This window comes from Tupaia chinensis, unplaced genomic scaffold (assembly GCF_000334495.1).
Source record: "Tupaia chinensis unplaced genomic scaffold, TupChi_1.0 Scaffold000354_1, whole genome shotgun sequence".
Classification (NCBI taxonomy): domain Eukaryota; kingdom Metazoa; phylum Chordata; class Mammalia; order Scandentia; family Tupaiidae; genus Tupaia; species Tupaia belangeri.
In genome coordinates this window covers 10,395,943-10,411,830 of record NW_006159849.1, presented here as the reverse complement: position 1 = coordinate 10,411,830, position 15,888 = coordinate 10,395,943, and positions in this window count along the sequence as shown.

Here is a 15,888-nt window from a genome sequence, read left to right as displayed (position 1 = left end):
TCTGATTATTGTCAGTTCCTAGTGCTTCCGGTTCATAAATGTAGGTATATGCTTTGCAATCTCCCTCATTAAAACTCTGAAATTAATTTTAATTTATTTGAGTTTTAGTTAACTTTTAAAATATTGATTACTTTATTTAAAGATGAAAATCACTGCATTATTATTTTTTTTTTTACTTCTCTTTCTCTTTTTTTTTTCTCTCTCTCGTCTCCATCATTCCATTCCTTTCATGGTTTTGCCCCTCTGCTTGGAGATGTCGGAGGCATGATTTGTAGATTATGCAATCTCTCAATCCCCTTCCATGGGTGTGTTTTAGACTTTGGAACCTGCAAAACAAAACCTGGTCAGTCTTGTATAAAACGCGTCTTCAACAAAGGTAAGTTGTCACACACACAAACACACACACACACAGTTTAAAACAAGCACAGGGAAAAAAGTTTATAATAAAAATCATTTATTGACCATTTACTACATGCCAGATCCTATTCTAAGTGATTTACAAGGACTATATTACAACAACCAAACAGTGATATGAACTGGACATATCCTGTCATTACTCCCACTTTATTTTTAAATTTTTGCCAGAGGGTACATGTGCTCACCAGAGAGAGAGAGAGAGAGAGAGAGAGAGAACGAACAACCCCCACAGGGAATGGACTACTGTGTTAACAACAGTTCTTAGTGAGACAAAGTCCTGGAATTCCTATGATGCTGAAGGAAGAGAAGTTTCCTAGCTTGGAAATTTTGCCATTGCACACTGATGTAAAAAAAAAAAAAAAATAGAACTGGAACTTATAGTTTTCATAGTTTTATCATCAGGGTGTCCCAACTGTGACACCACTGATATTTTTGGCAGGTTAATTATTTGTTATATCAGCCTTTGTTGGTTGGTTGGTTTTTGCTATAGGGTGCATGTGCTCACCAGTGACAAAGAGATAGGTGATTGAGAAAAGGAGAAATCACCCTTCTCCCCAGGGAGGATGGCCATGCTGCAATCTCTTCTCCTCTAATCTCCTCTTGGGATTTGGGTATGTACACATATGCAGCTGGAATGTTTTACAAGCCACTGGTCCAGGACTCAAACTGCTCAGTCAGACAGGTGGAGTCCAGATGCCTTAACCCCCACAACACTTGCTGGCCCTAGGCAGTCTTTTTATCATAGGATATACAGCAGCATCTCTGGCTTCCACCTACTAGAGACCAAGAGTACCCTCAGGCCACACTCTGTCACTCCAACCCATTGTAACAAAGATGTTTCTGGGACTAGCAGTTAGCGTAATGATTATGTTGCTGGACTCCCACGTAGTTGATCACGGTTCGAGTCCCGGACCCAGTGGCTTTGGACTCCCGCCGGGGCCCTGTATGGCCAAGATCACAAAAGGAGAATGGAGGAGAAGGGATTGCAGCATGACCATCCCCCCCCGGGGGGTGATTTCTCACTTTCTGTCTCTCTCTCTGTCTGTTTGTCTGATGAGCACATGTGCCCTATAGCAAAAACTTAAAAAAAAAAAAAAAAAGATGTTTCTGATAATTATCTAATGTCCTAGAGATGGAGCAGTAAAGTCATCCCCAGTTAAGAAACCACTGTTAAGTTTCCAACCATCACATGTGTTGCTGCTTTGGGGGGTAACTGCTCCTGTGACCTCTCCCAAGGGTGGCAGAGTTACAGAAAGTTACTGTCACTGACTTGGCACTTCTGTGCATTTTTCACATTTTCTACAGTCAACACCCATTACTTCTGTAATCAGGGGGAAAAAAGTAAGTGAGATCACGAATAAGCCTCCATTTCCGAGAGGTGCTTACACCACTAAATGAACCTTCTGTGGATTTGGGCCTTTGAATAACTTATGACCTGGGCAGAACTGGAGTCGGGGGGAGGGTGGTTATGTGGAAGCTTCCAGAAAAGCCAACACTTTAGAAATGCCTACTCAGCCAATGGCAATTGCATGCTTTTTATAGTCTGAGTCTGAAACCTATTTTGCTTTAAAATTTCAAAGCTTGTGTACTGCAATGTACCCAACTAGAATAGCTTAAGTGGGAGTTCTTAAAGCCAAGTTGATAAAGCGAGCCATTCTTAGTGGTAGAATGGCTAGATCTAGATCTGTATCTTGATAAACCTAGCGTTTGGTTTCATCTTTCTTCTCTTCTTTTCTTTTCTTTTCTTTTCTTTTTTTTTTTTCTCTTCTTTTTTTCCTTTCTTTTCTTTTCTTTTCCCTTCTTCTTCTTCTTCTTCTTCTTCTTCTTCTTCTTCTTCTTCTTCTTCTTCTTCTTCTTCTTCTTCTTCTTCTTCTTCTTCTTCATAGAGATTTTTGCTGTAGGGCACATGTGCTCCCTGGAGACAGAGACAGGGAGACACAAAGCCTCCACCACCCACCACCACCACCACCACCCCACCCCAACCCCCAGGGAGGATGGTCACACCGCAATCCCTTCTCCTCCATTCTCCTCTCTGGATTTTGGGTACACATGCACACACACCCAGTGTGAGTTTTAAGCCACTGGGTCCAGGATTCGAACTGCAGTTGACTATGTGGGAGTCCAGTGACATAATCATCTTGCCATCTGCTGGTCTGGTAGGTTGTACCTCCAAAAGATCCCCACCTCCCACCTTTACCTTTTTTTTTTCTTTCAGGGGGCTTTGAATGGTATTCAATTAAAGGCTGCACAGAAGACAAAGAAGAGTGCTTCAAGAGAACTGTGACATATCATGAAACTTACTCTGCTCACTGCTGCCAGCTTCCTCTGTGCAATTTCTGAGCCAGTGGCCCATATACAGATTGCTTGACTGGTCATGCAGTCCCAAAGCCTGACCAGCTATCACAAGATGGCAGCTACCATCAGTTACCCCTCTTCAAAAACCTCCGAAAGTTACAAGTGTAGAAGTTATGGTCTGAAATTGACTTTGGCTTTCAAGACGCCCAGCTCTTCCCCACTACCTCCAATTCCTCGCAGAAACATCTCTTCCTTTCTTCCTTTCTTCTTTCTTTCTTCTTCCTTTCTTTCTTCCTCTTTTTCTTTCTTTTTTCTTTCTTTCTTCCTTCTTTCCTTTCTTCCTTTTTCTTCTTTCTTTCTCTTTTTTAATTGCCAGAGGGTATGTGTGATTGCTACAGAGAGATAGAGAAACAGAGCCGGAGATGGAGAAAGTTCTACTCAATGGGGCATGGTCATGCTGCAATTGTTTCTCTTCCATTTTTCCATCCTGGGATTTGGAGCATGCACACACATGTTCGTGCCTTTCAAACCACCAAAGCCAGTATTCCAACTGTGACCAGCCACGTGAGATCCACTGCTCTTAGCCACTAGGCTACAGGGCCAGCCCAGAAACATCTCTTACAACACTCTCTCTTCTCTTCTCTCTGCTTAACTCTTCTTCCCACACAGGTGATTTCAAGGCTACAAAAAAGTGAAAATGTTAGCAATTCTCCAAGTCAAACTATGCACATCATATCTAATTAATTTCCCTAAATCTTTCCATACTCCTAAATACAGTTATAAATAAATCATATTTTCACATGATGCCACGTGTCCTGAGCATATTCACTTAATTTCCAAAGCAAATTTGTTCTTTTGGGGTGAATGAAAAATAGAAAAACAGACTTAACAATTTGGAAAAAATTAATGAAAAATCAATATACTGGGACTGGAGGAACTATGATCCCAAATAGCAAAGACTGAGACAGGTAGAAGGGTTGGCATTTATTTCTCCCATCTGCATCAGTATTTGTCTAAATTCTGGACTTAACCATTCCTAAGTGCTTTGGCTTGTCTAGTTTTGGCAGATTGAGCGATTAGAGTTAAAAGGAGAATGGAATACATAAGGAATGTAAAACTTTGAAGTACATTTCACATTTTTTTGATTTAACACATAGTCTGTTATTCCCAATCAATGCCCTACATTTGCACCTTGATGATTACTGTGTTTTAAAATTTTAAAGTTGTCTTTCTCAGGACCAGTAGATGGCATACTGGTTACATCGCTGTACTCCCACATAGTCGATCACGGTTTGAAGCCCAGACCTAGCGGCTTAAAACAGACTGGGCACATGTGCATGTATGCCCAAGATCCCAAGAGGAGACTAGAGGAGAAGGGATTGTGGCATGGCCATCCCCCGTTGGCGATGATTACTTGTTTTCTGTCTCTCTGTCTCTCCAGTGAACACATGCATCCTGTCTCTCTGTCTCTCCAGTGAACATATGCGTCCTGTATCAAAAACTTCTCTTTAAAAATAAAAGTTGTTTTTATATTTCCTGGAGTCTGGAAAATCCAAAAGGTAAATAATAAATATCTATAAAACCTCCTTTGATTGTCTTTTTATCAGGACTGAGGACTCACACAGTGATTCCTTAACAAATGCTTTTCTATAAACTATGAAGAAAAACAAGCAATAAATAAGTCCCTGAAAATAAGACTTTTTCCTCCATATTCATTTCAGCTATATCCTTTGCTGTATTTCTGAATTAAAAAGAAAAATTCTTTAGCTTGAGATTTAAATCTAATTGTCCCAGGGCCACCAGGTAGCGTAGTGGTTGTGGCACTGGACGCCTACATGGCCGACTGCAGTTTGAGTCCTCGACCCTGGGGCTTGAAACTCACACCAGGCACATGTGCGTGCATGCCCAAAATCCTGAAAGAAGAATGGAGGAGAAGCGATTTCAGCATGGCCATTCCCTCAGGGGTGATTTCTCACTTTCTCTCTCTCTCTCTCTCTCTCTCTCTCTCTGTCTCTTTCTTTGTCTCCAGCCAACAGTCTTCATGCCATGATCCACCCCAGTCTCAACAGCCTTACTAAGAGTGCTCAAAGGGTTCTGGGACGCCCTTTCCCATGTGGGGCCAGCTGCATTATGACACCACCACTTGGCCCCAGCATTTTCAAACTGTAACATTATTCATGCAACATCATGGGGAGAAAGAACGAGAAAATCACATAATCAGCAACTAGCTTTACAGGGCTTCCCAAGCTAACTCACAATCCAAGTGATATAGTGAGAGGAGATTTAGGAAAACCACAAGTGACATTGGTCTCTCTGCACCTCATTCTCTTCATATATAAGATGAAGAGGACTAGTTCACATGTTCTTAGATCTCCTCAAGTTTTAACATTTTTATGACCCAACAGTGACCAATACCTCTTTATTGATTTATTTTAGATTAAAAATAAGACTTGGTGTTGACCACAGCCCATGAGATAGGCTGGCTAGACAGTCAATGCTCACCCAGCTCTGAATTCAGGACAATGAGAGGAGTGCAAGCCATGTGAGCAGTGACGGTCATTGAAGCGGTTCATCTGCACGCCAGTTTGATCCAAAGTCACCATGGAAACAACAAAAGTAACTTGCACGACCTTGCATGGTGCAAGTATGGCTCCTCAAAGATGGTCACTCCCTGGAATTCGCGCCTGAGTGTTACCTTCCTCAGACTCTGCAGATATGCTTAAATGAAGGACTTTGGGAATTGAAGACTATCCTAGATTAGTTGAATAGGCTGATGACGTAATCGTAATGATCTTTTTTTTTTCCTTTATGTTTATTTCTTCCATGAGAGAGAGAGAGGAGAAGGCACTGCAACACAGTCCCTACACTGCAAGCTAGCCCCAGTGTCAGCCAGCCTGGATCATGGGCATGTGCCCACATCCCACCACGTAGAGGGAGGCCTTGGACCACAAACCCAGGACCCTACCACACGAGTCCTGCTTATGACCACTGTACGCTCACTGATCTGAGGTAACTACTGCTTACCAGTGTGGCTGATGCAAAAAGTGAAGAACAACTAGATTTAAATGTCAGGATAAAGAATCTCCAGAGGGACCAGCAGTTAGCGTAATGGCTATGTCGCTGAATTCCCATGTAGCCGACTGTGGTACGAGTCCTGGACCCGGTGACTTAAACTCACGCCAGATGCGTGTGCACATGTGCCCAAGATCCTGAGAGGAGAATGGAGGAGAAGGGATTGCAGCATGTCCATCCCCCCGGGGAGTGATTTCTTCCTTTCTGTCTCTCTGTCTCTTTCTGTCTTTCTGGCAAGCACACGCGCCCTATAGCAAAAACCTCTCAAAAAAAAAAAAAAAAAAGAATCCCCAGAGATCTTTATAAGAGAGAAGCAGAGGTCAAAGTCAAGGGAGATGTGATGACAGAAGCAGAGGTCACAGATTTGAAGATGCTTTTTGCTGGCTTTGGAGATGGAGGAGGAGGGGTCCCATGCCAAGGAATTGGAGCAGCCTCTGGAAGGTAGAAAAGCCAAGGAAACAGATTCTCTTTGATAGCGTCCAAAAGGACTGCAGCTCTGTCAACATACTTCAGACTTCCTATCTTCGGAACTGTAAGACAATAAGTGCATGCTCTTTTAATGTGGTAAACACTTATAGCACCATGGGAAAAGCACTCACTTGGCCTGCAGTAGACCCGTGCAGCATTTCCTTCCCCTGAGGTTGACACTTCCAACACATGATTTACATGGGGTCTGATTTCAAGAGAGACACCTCCGTTGTCGTTGTCTTCTATCCCTTCTCACAATTCCTCAGCCATAATTTATTTCCCTCGAAACACACAGATGGCCTACAGGCACGCAGTCTCATCTTTTCAGCTGACACCTCCCACTCAAGCCCCATCCATTCAAGATTTCTTTAGTTAACAAGTTTATTCTTTTCAAGTCCTTCACACCTAAAAACGAAGTGATACCAGATTAGCTTGAATGTAATCTATTTATAAGACATTAGACCGAAGGGCTGAACAGAGCCTAGGACCTCCCTTGATCCTCTGAACACCAGCTTGGCTTCCTTGTCGATACATTTTTTTTCTGTAACTGAAATAGAAACCTTGGTGGTTAATGGCTCTCCGTTTATTTAAAAGAAAACCTCTGCAGTCGATAAATTGGGGGTATCTGCAGGATGCGGCTGGGTAGAGACGGAAATGATTCTACCAGCAAAGGACATCCTATTCTGCCTGCTGGCACTTGGTTAGAAGGTTTTCTGGCATTCTGAAGAGCACATTTTTTGTTACTGAGGTAGTCCTTGCTGTTTTCCTCACTGTGCTTAGGAGAGCCTGGTAGGTGACAGAGCAGGAGCTTCTGGTGATATGCCAAGTGATTTCCCCTCCTCCATAAATGTCACCCCTTGAAAGAACCACAGAGGTGGGCAAGATGCTGAGGTTCAGGGACACTGCTGCTCTGACCCTTGAGCGTGTGTTCAAGTCCCTGACAGATGATTCAGGGTCTGTCAGAGAAGCACTGGAGCAAAGACATAGAATAAAAAGGGATGGTGGATAATTGATTTCAGTTTCCCAATCAACTCTCAGTCTTCTTCAGGACTTTGGATAGAAATATTCAGTTAAATAATGGGCCACAGCCTAGAGAGCTGAATGTCGCTAGCTACAGAAAGAAGAAGCCAACATGGAACCAGCAGATGGCGTAATGGTTACATCACTGGATTCCCATGTAGTTGACTACAGTTTGAGTCCCAGATCTGGCAGTTTAAAACTCATACTGGGTGCATATGGGTGCATGCCCAAAAATCCCAAGAGGAGAATGGAAGAGAAGGGATTGTGGCATGGCCATCCCTCCTACGGGGTGGTTTTTTGCTTTATGTCTCCCTGTCTCTCTGTCTCTCCAGCGAGCACCAGTGCCCTGTAGCAAAAATCTCTCTAAAAAAGAAAAGAAAGAAAAAGCCAACTTTTAGTTACAATACAAATATGTACTTCAGATAGAGAGACAGAGAAAGAAAGTGAGAAAGCACTGGTACTCAAACCACAGTCAGCCATGTGGGAGTCCAGCACCCTTAACCACCACACCACCTGCCGGTCTCAGAAATGTATTTCTTATCTTGCAGATTTTATTGACACTTGCAGGTCACCAACCATAAGAAATGCTGTATCCTCCTTTGGCTGATCCTCAAATTCTAAACCTCTGATTAGCAGAATAAATATAGAAAAGAAGGTCTACAGTCTAGCCTAACCATAACTTCCAAAGTTGGGTACATTTTCTACCTCCTTATCTCCACACACACTGAATAAAATGAATAAATCTGCTATCGCAAAGTATTGTGTACAATAAAACGTCCAGGCAGAGCTGTAACTAGCAATTTTGGTGCTAGGGCAAGCATAAAGCATGCCCTCAAATAGACTGTAATTCATGTCCCAGCGTCTCAGCTCACAGGTGGGTGCTAGTGATGATACTTCCCATCTGGTAGTTTCCTATTTTAACTAATTATTCTTGCTAACTAGTTGTTAAATTTAGTGATACTACATGCATGTGCTATTGAATTAATTGAATAATCATTTAAAAAACTGGTGCACTGTACATTTCAGAGCCTTGCAGCAAAAGCATAGTGGCTGGGTCTAGTCATAGCTTTGATTATTAGAGGGAAGAGAGAGAGAAAAGGAGACAGTGACTGTAGATGTTTGAAACACATAGGAAATCATTGATCTGACAAATATTTATTGGAGAGATAAATATATGTATTTTTTAGAGAGATTTTTGCTCTGGGCATGTGTGCTCTCCAGAGAGACAGAAAGCAAGAAATCACCCCCTAGGGGGAATGGCCACACTGCAATCCCTTCTCCTCCATTCTCCTCTTGGGATTTAGGGCATGTATGCACACATGCCCGGCATGAGTTCTAAGCCACCGGGTCTGAGACTCAAACTGCTGTCAACTACGTGGGAGTCCAGTGACGTAGTGATGATACTTCCCATCTGGTAGTTTCCTATTTTAACTAATTATTCTTGCTAACTAGTTGTTAAATTTAGTGATACTACATGCATGTGCTATTGAATTAATTGAATAATCATTTAAAAAACTGGTGCACTGTACATTTCAGAGCCTTGCAGCAAAAGCATAGTGGCTGGGTCTAGTCATAGCTTTGATTATTAGAGGGAAGAGAGAGAGAAAAGGAGACAGTGACTGTAGATGTTTGAAACACATAGGAAATCATTGATCTGACAAATATTTATTGGAGAGATAAATATATGTATTTTTTAGAGAGATTTTTGCTCTGGGCATGTGTGCTCTCCAGAGAGACAGAAAGCAAGAAATCACCCCCTAGGGGGAATGGCCACACTGCAATCCCTTCTCCTCCATTCTCCTCTTGGGATTTAGGGCATGTATGCACACATGCCCGGCATGAGTTCTAAGCCACCGGGTCTGAGACTCAAACTGCTGTCAACTACGTGGGAGTCCAGTGACGTAACCATTATGCCATCTGCTGGTCCCTATTGGGCAATTTTTATACATCAGGTACTATGGAGGCAATGTAGACAGACAGCGAACAGTATAGATGTTCATGCAGTTAGCTTCTGGTGTGAGGGAAAAATCACAAAAATTGGCATTTTGTAATGTAATGGACTAAATCTGTCTTACAAAAGTACAGGGTAGCACTGTCCATGGGGTTCAAAATGAAGGTCACTATTTTTTCTTTTTTAATCACAAAAGACTCCCAAAAGAAGCGATATCTAACCCCAAACCTGAAAGACAGGAATTAATTGGCCAGCAGAGTTGAGAGACTGGAGGGAAAAAAAAATTCAATGATGGTTAATTTTGTGTCAACTCGACTAGGCCACAGTATCCAGATATGTGGTTGCTATGGTTTAGGTGTTCCCCCAAAAGTGGTGTTTTAGAACTTTTTAGAATTTGGTTGAATTACAAGGTTTTTGGTTTTGGGTTTTGGTTTTGGTTTTGGTTTTGTTTGTTGTTTGTTTTTGCCTTTGGTATAGGGCGTATGCACTCATCAGAGAGAAACAGAGACAGAGAGGGAAAGTGAGAAATCGTCCCCCAAAGTGGTGAATGGTCACACCACAATCTCTTTTTTCTAGTCTCCTCTAGATTTTAGGCATGCATGCACATGCACGCTGGTGTGATTTTCAACTGCTGGGTCCAGGGCTTCAACTGCACAGCTGGCCATGTGGGTTCCAGCACCTTAACCTCCATGCCACCTGCTGGCCCAATCATGAGAGTATTAAGAAGAAAACTTAATACCTTCGTGGCGTTGAAAGGTGGATCCTTTGGGAGTGATCAGGCAGGACCCCTCTGATTGACTCATGGTGGGTTTATAAGGAGACAAGAGACCAGGAACACAGCTTGTGTTCGAGCTCCTGCCCTCTTCTGTGTTGTGCTACAGCCAGGAGACCCACTAGATGTGGCCTCTGGACCTGACCTCCAAACCAGGAACTGTATGAGCTTCTATTCTCTTCAGTTAACTAGACTTTGCTATTTTGTGTTATTAGCAGTAGACTAATAGACTAGAACACTGTTCTTTACTCTAGGTGTTTCTGTGAAGGCATTCATTATTATTATTATTTTCAATTTGAATAGGACACATGCACTCACAAAAGAGAAACAGAGGCAAAAACAGAAAGTGAGAAAGAAAGCTACCAGGTCCTGGATTCGAAACATGGTCAGCTGTGTGGGAGTCCAGCACCTTAACCACCACACCACCTGCTGGCCCTGTGAAGGCATTTTTTTAGGTAAGACTAAATTGGTATATTTTTAGTAAAGCAGATCACTTGACATAAAGTGGTAAATCCCATCCAATCAGCTGAAGGTCTTAATAGAAAACTGACTGAGCTCCTTAAGGAAGAAGTAATTCCACCAGCAGACAACCTTCAGACTCCACATACAAGTTTCTGAGTTTCCAACCTACCGGCCTCCCCTAAAGCTCTGAGTCTGGCCAGCCTCCACAATCATGTGAGCCAATTCCTTAAAATAAACCTCTCTGTATAAATATGTACTACTGATCCGGTTTCTCTGGAGTATCCTGCCTATGGCAGATCCTAATAGAGAGGTCAGCATGTGCCAGGGCTTTGAAGTAAAAGAGAAGTTTTATTTTTTTTTAGAGAGAGATTTTTGCTATAGGGCACATGTGCTCACTGGAAAGACAGAGTGACAGAAAGCAAGAACTCACCACCCCCGGGGGGTGGGGTGGTCACACCATAATCCCTTCTCCCCCCATTTTTGGCTCAGGATTTCGAACATGCACGCACATGTGCCTGGTGTGAGTTTAAGCTGCCAGGTCTGGAACTTGAACCAAGGTCAACTACATGGGAGTCCAGCAACATAACCATTATGCCATCTGCTGGTTCTAACAAAAGAAGTTTAATACATTTGGTGTCCAGATTAGGAGATGGAAAACCATCCTAAGCTGAACAAGAAAAATGTTCGTATTTGCCTGATCAAGCCAAGTTTCTATTACTTGAGGTCAAGGGTCCAGATTAACACAGACCCTCTCTGAAAGGTCTAAAAAGGGCAGTGGATAAATGGCTTTGCTATTTAGAAAGGTCATAGTGAATTCAGCTTAGAAAAATTATTGGAACTGGAGGCAGAGAGAACACTGTGACTTTTGCAGCAAGCCGGAGGAGCGATAATAGCAGCCTCTATTAGGAACATCACAGAGGTCATCTAAAAATAAGAAATATTAGGTATATACATATCCATGAGCACAGGTCTGACTTCAGGCATAAACCTCAGTGAGTAGAATGAACATGCTATAAAGTAGCACCTAGCTGGGGCTATATTGCTATTTAGATTAATTAAAATCTTTAGTGAATCGATAAAATGTGGGGTGAAAAAAGGCATAGAAAGTGACCATGGATACCAGAGACAGTGTGGGAGGTGGGTGGGAGATGGCAGAGGGTGAGAGATAGGGAATCAAGGATGGAAAACATAGCAAAATATATGGGAAACAAGAAATGGAAAATTATTTGTTGACAATAACGTATGTTGATGTGCTTGATTGCACCAATATACAGTGTATTCTGGATGGAAAATCTCATTTTGTATGTTATAATGATGTATAGTAAATGATGTAAATAAATAAATTTAAATTAAAAAAAGAAATATTTGGGGGGGCCAGTCCCATGGCTTAATGATTAAGGAAGCTGGATCCCACATGGTTAACCAGGTCATTTCAATCCCAGCCCCAGCAGGTTGAAAAACACACCAGGCACATGTGCATGGATACCCAAAATCCCAACAGGATGGAGCTAGAGAAGGAATTGCAGTGTGACCATCCCCCATTGGGGAATGCTTTCCCACCTCACTCAGTCTTTTCTCTCTCTCTCTCTCTGGCAAGTACATATGCCCTCACCAAATTTTTTTAAAAAAGAAAGAAAAATAAAAGAAAAAATATTTTTTTCAGTGGCTCTGTGCAGAAAATATGTTAGGATAAAGCAGTGAACAAGTTATTGTTCTTCTTAAAGAGCTTACGTTATGATAGAAGAATGAGATAAAAATAATAAATAATGCCATTTCTGAAAGCAAATGCTCAGGGAAATAAAATTAAGCAGGTTAAAGTAGTGGTGGGTGCCCTGTTTTCACAGAGCAAGGCATCTCTAAGAGAGCACTGAAAAGATGGTGGAATAAGTCATCAATCATGTGTTAAAAGGCCCAATGCAGGCAGCAGGGACGTTGGTGTGCTCTTTGGAAATATCAAATTTGAAACACTAATCAGATGTACATATGAAGAAGGAGAATATGAGCTAGAATATGCAAATCTGAAGTTCAGCTGAGAAATCTGGCTGGAGAGAGAGAAGTTTAGGGCTTATCAGCAAATCTATGTAATGAAATCCCTTTGAACTGAATGGAACCACTTAAAAAAAGACTGTAAAAGGAAAGAGAGCCTGGGGCCCTGTAAAATATAGAAGCAGACTAGAATGATGTTCTGACTTCTGCATTGAGGAGGTGTTTTGCGAAAACTGAAAAGTGGGTCAAACAGAGACACAGGGAGATGGAAGAAGTGCAAGGTACTGATGTGTCATTTGTTGCTGAGTTCAAGGTGAGCTCACAGAGCTCAAGTAGCACTCACAAAGTGCTTCTTCCCTCTTGGAGCTTATAGCTCATATGAAGAATGCCCACAGAATGCTTCCTCCTACTGGAGCTCACAATGTGTGGATCTGAGCCGACCCAAGCTCAGGCCAAGCCAAGCCAAGGCCATCAGGGTTCAGCAAGCTAGACCAAGGCTAAGCTGAGCAGAGATAGCAACCTAAGCAAGGCCAAGTGCTCTCTCTTCTCTTTAAGGGGTTGCAGGCAATAGTGGCTCATTGCCAAATCCAAACTGTTGAACACACACAGGTGCATTACATTTAGTGGTGTAAAACAGCAAAGTCACAATTCCATAACAAGCACACAAGCGCAGTACAACTTATAAGTTGTTTACCCTGTGCTTTTCAAACATGGTAAAAAAGGAAGTGACGGGTCCAGATCAAACCATCCTGACTCCATTTTCTCTACAAAGGGTCCACTAAATCGAGGCTGTAAGACCTGTTAAAAGCACCTGTCCACAGAATCTGCCACACTGCTGTGATTTGTAGGAAATACAGCTGGAAATAAAATCAAGGACCAGAATCCAATTGGTTGAATTTTAGCACCTGTGAAAATTACACTAGGTATTTTGGTGTATGGATTTGATACTCAAGAGGGAAATCTTGACCAGGGGTAGATTCAGGCATCTAGCTTTCAGGTGCAAAAAAAGCGAAGGTAGTATGCAGAGTGAACAGAGAGAAGAGACTAAGGCAGAACTTCTAGAAGGATATATAAAATGGATTGGGTAGAAAATGAGGAAGAAATTGGTGAAGGGTCAAGGGAAAGTCCAGGTTATTCCAAAATGAGAACATGTATTGAGACTGGGCATACGCAAAGAGGCTGTGCTTCAATCCTGAGGTGAAGTTGAATAAAGTCTGTGTCATGGAATAGAGGCTTTTGAGCTAAAAAGACTGAGAGTGTATGAGTAAACTTTAAGAAGTTCATGGAGGGCTGCCCTTGTGGCACAGAGTTGGAAGCCATGCAGAGGAAGCCAGATCCCACATGTCCAACTAGGGTTTGAGTCCTGGCCCTGACATTATACCAGGTGCTTGCACTTGTGCCCACGTTTTGACGGGATAGAGAATTGGGGGAAAGACGATTGCAGTGTGACCAGGTACTTACTTTTTCTCTCTTTCTCTCTCTCTCTCTCATGCAAGTTTATGAAAAAAATGGATTAAGGTTTGGGTTTATGTTGATGTGATGAAATTTTGAAATCCATGCATAGCTTTTCCACAATATGCATTTTTCCATGCTTTTTGAAGACCCCTCGTAAGTTTAGTTCCACCATTTACTGATTATGTGGCTATGAGCCAGCTACCCAATTTTCTGAACTTAAATCTCCTTATTTGTAACACAGTCAAAAGCATCTACTCCACTGACTTGAAGAGTACCTGGCACACAATAAGTCTTCATAACTTGATTCTCTTCTTTCTTCTCTTCTACCTTGAAGTTTTTTGTTTGTTTGTTTGTTTGTTTGTTTGTTTTTGGAGAGGATTTTGCTATAGGGCGCGTGCGCTCGCCAGACAGACAGAAAGAGACAGAGAGACAGAAAGCAAGAAATCACTCCCCAGGGGGGATGGCCACACCGCAATCCCTTCTCCTCCATTCTCCTCTTGGGATCTTGGGCACATACACATGCACCTGGCATGAGTTTTAAGCCACCGGGTCCAGGAAGCGAACCGCAGTTGACTATGTGGGAGTCTAGCGACAGCCATTACACTAACTGCTGGTCCCCTACCTTGAAGTTTTAATCAGCAATCGGCAGAATAAGATAACTAGCAGTACTAAAACTGAGGGTGCCCAGAGGAAAGACATGCTGTAGTAGCTAGAAGAGGTGACCCTGGGTAGGGGGAACTTGTGTGGCCCTTCAGGAAGGGTGGGTCTGTGATCTGTGGTTCTCAAACTTATGGGGCCTCTAGACCAGCCAGGGCAGTTTAATGAAATGCAGCTCAGGGCTGGATGGTATGCAGCAGTAAATGCAATGCTTTGCAAGGCTGACCATGTGGGAAGGTTCTGAGTCCACATCAGGAGACCGCCTGAGTGTTCTGGGCACATACGTGCTCATGATCTAGGGCTGGCTGAAGCTGTGGTACGTCATAGCATTAGGACCTTGTTCGAAGTGCTGTGCTCTGTCTCTCTCACTCATTGAAGAAAAAAAAGAAAATTAAAAAGAAGAGGAGGAAGGAGAAGACGAAGGGTGAGGAGGAGAAGAAAGGCTATGGAAAAGAGACAGAACCAGCAGACGGATGGGAGAGTGAAGGAGGACTGGAGAGAAAGGCAGCAGAGGAGGCCTTAGGAAAATACACATGACCTTGGGCAAGGACTGCATGTCACTCCTCTCCTTCTACCCTCTGGAAAGACAGGGTTGGTTTAACCCCTGAGATCCTTCTAAACGCCAACTTCTCATGGTTCTCAACAGTGAGGGTTGGGAAGTATGAGGGGAGCAGTCCATGAACTTGGATGGGAAAATAATAATTATACCTTTATTCCTTTATTTTCATTCATCTCTAATTGAAAGTTAGCATTTCCTTCCATAATGGATAAAAGCAGAAAGTCAGAACGGTATTAGAACCTGTGACTTGTTACCTAAAAGAAGCATATCCCATTTGTCATATCCCAGTTGTGTAGATCCCTCCAGATATCATTGACACTCACCAACTCTGGAACATTCCAGAAATTATTATATCCAACACTATTAGATCTTATTCAACACATTAACAAAAACACACGTTGTTTATTTATTTATTTTAGTTTTTTCTGTAGGGATTGCATGCTCACCAGAGAGAGAAGGAAAGTCAGATATTTCCAAACCACAATCCTTTCTCCTCCATTCTTTTCTCAGGATTATGGGCATACATATACAGGTGCCGGTGTGTTTTTCAAGGCAAAGGGTCCGGAACTCAAACCATGCAGCTGCTCCTATGAGATCCAGTGCCTTAACCTCCACACCATCTGTTGGCCCTGGGTTTTAAGCTTTTTATACCTGTTTTTTCTCCTATAAACTCTATTTTACACATTTGGAAAAATTATTTTGAAAAGGGATCAGGTTATATTACCTATTGCTATGTAACAAGTCACCACAAAAATTAGTGGTTTAAATCACATA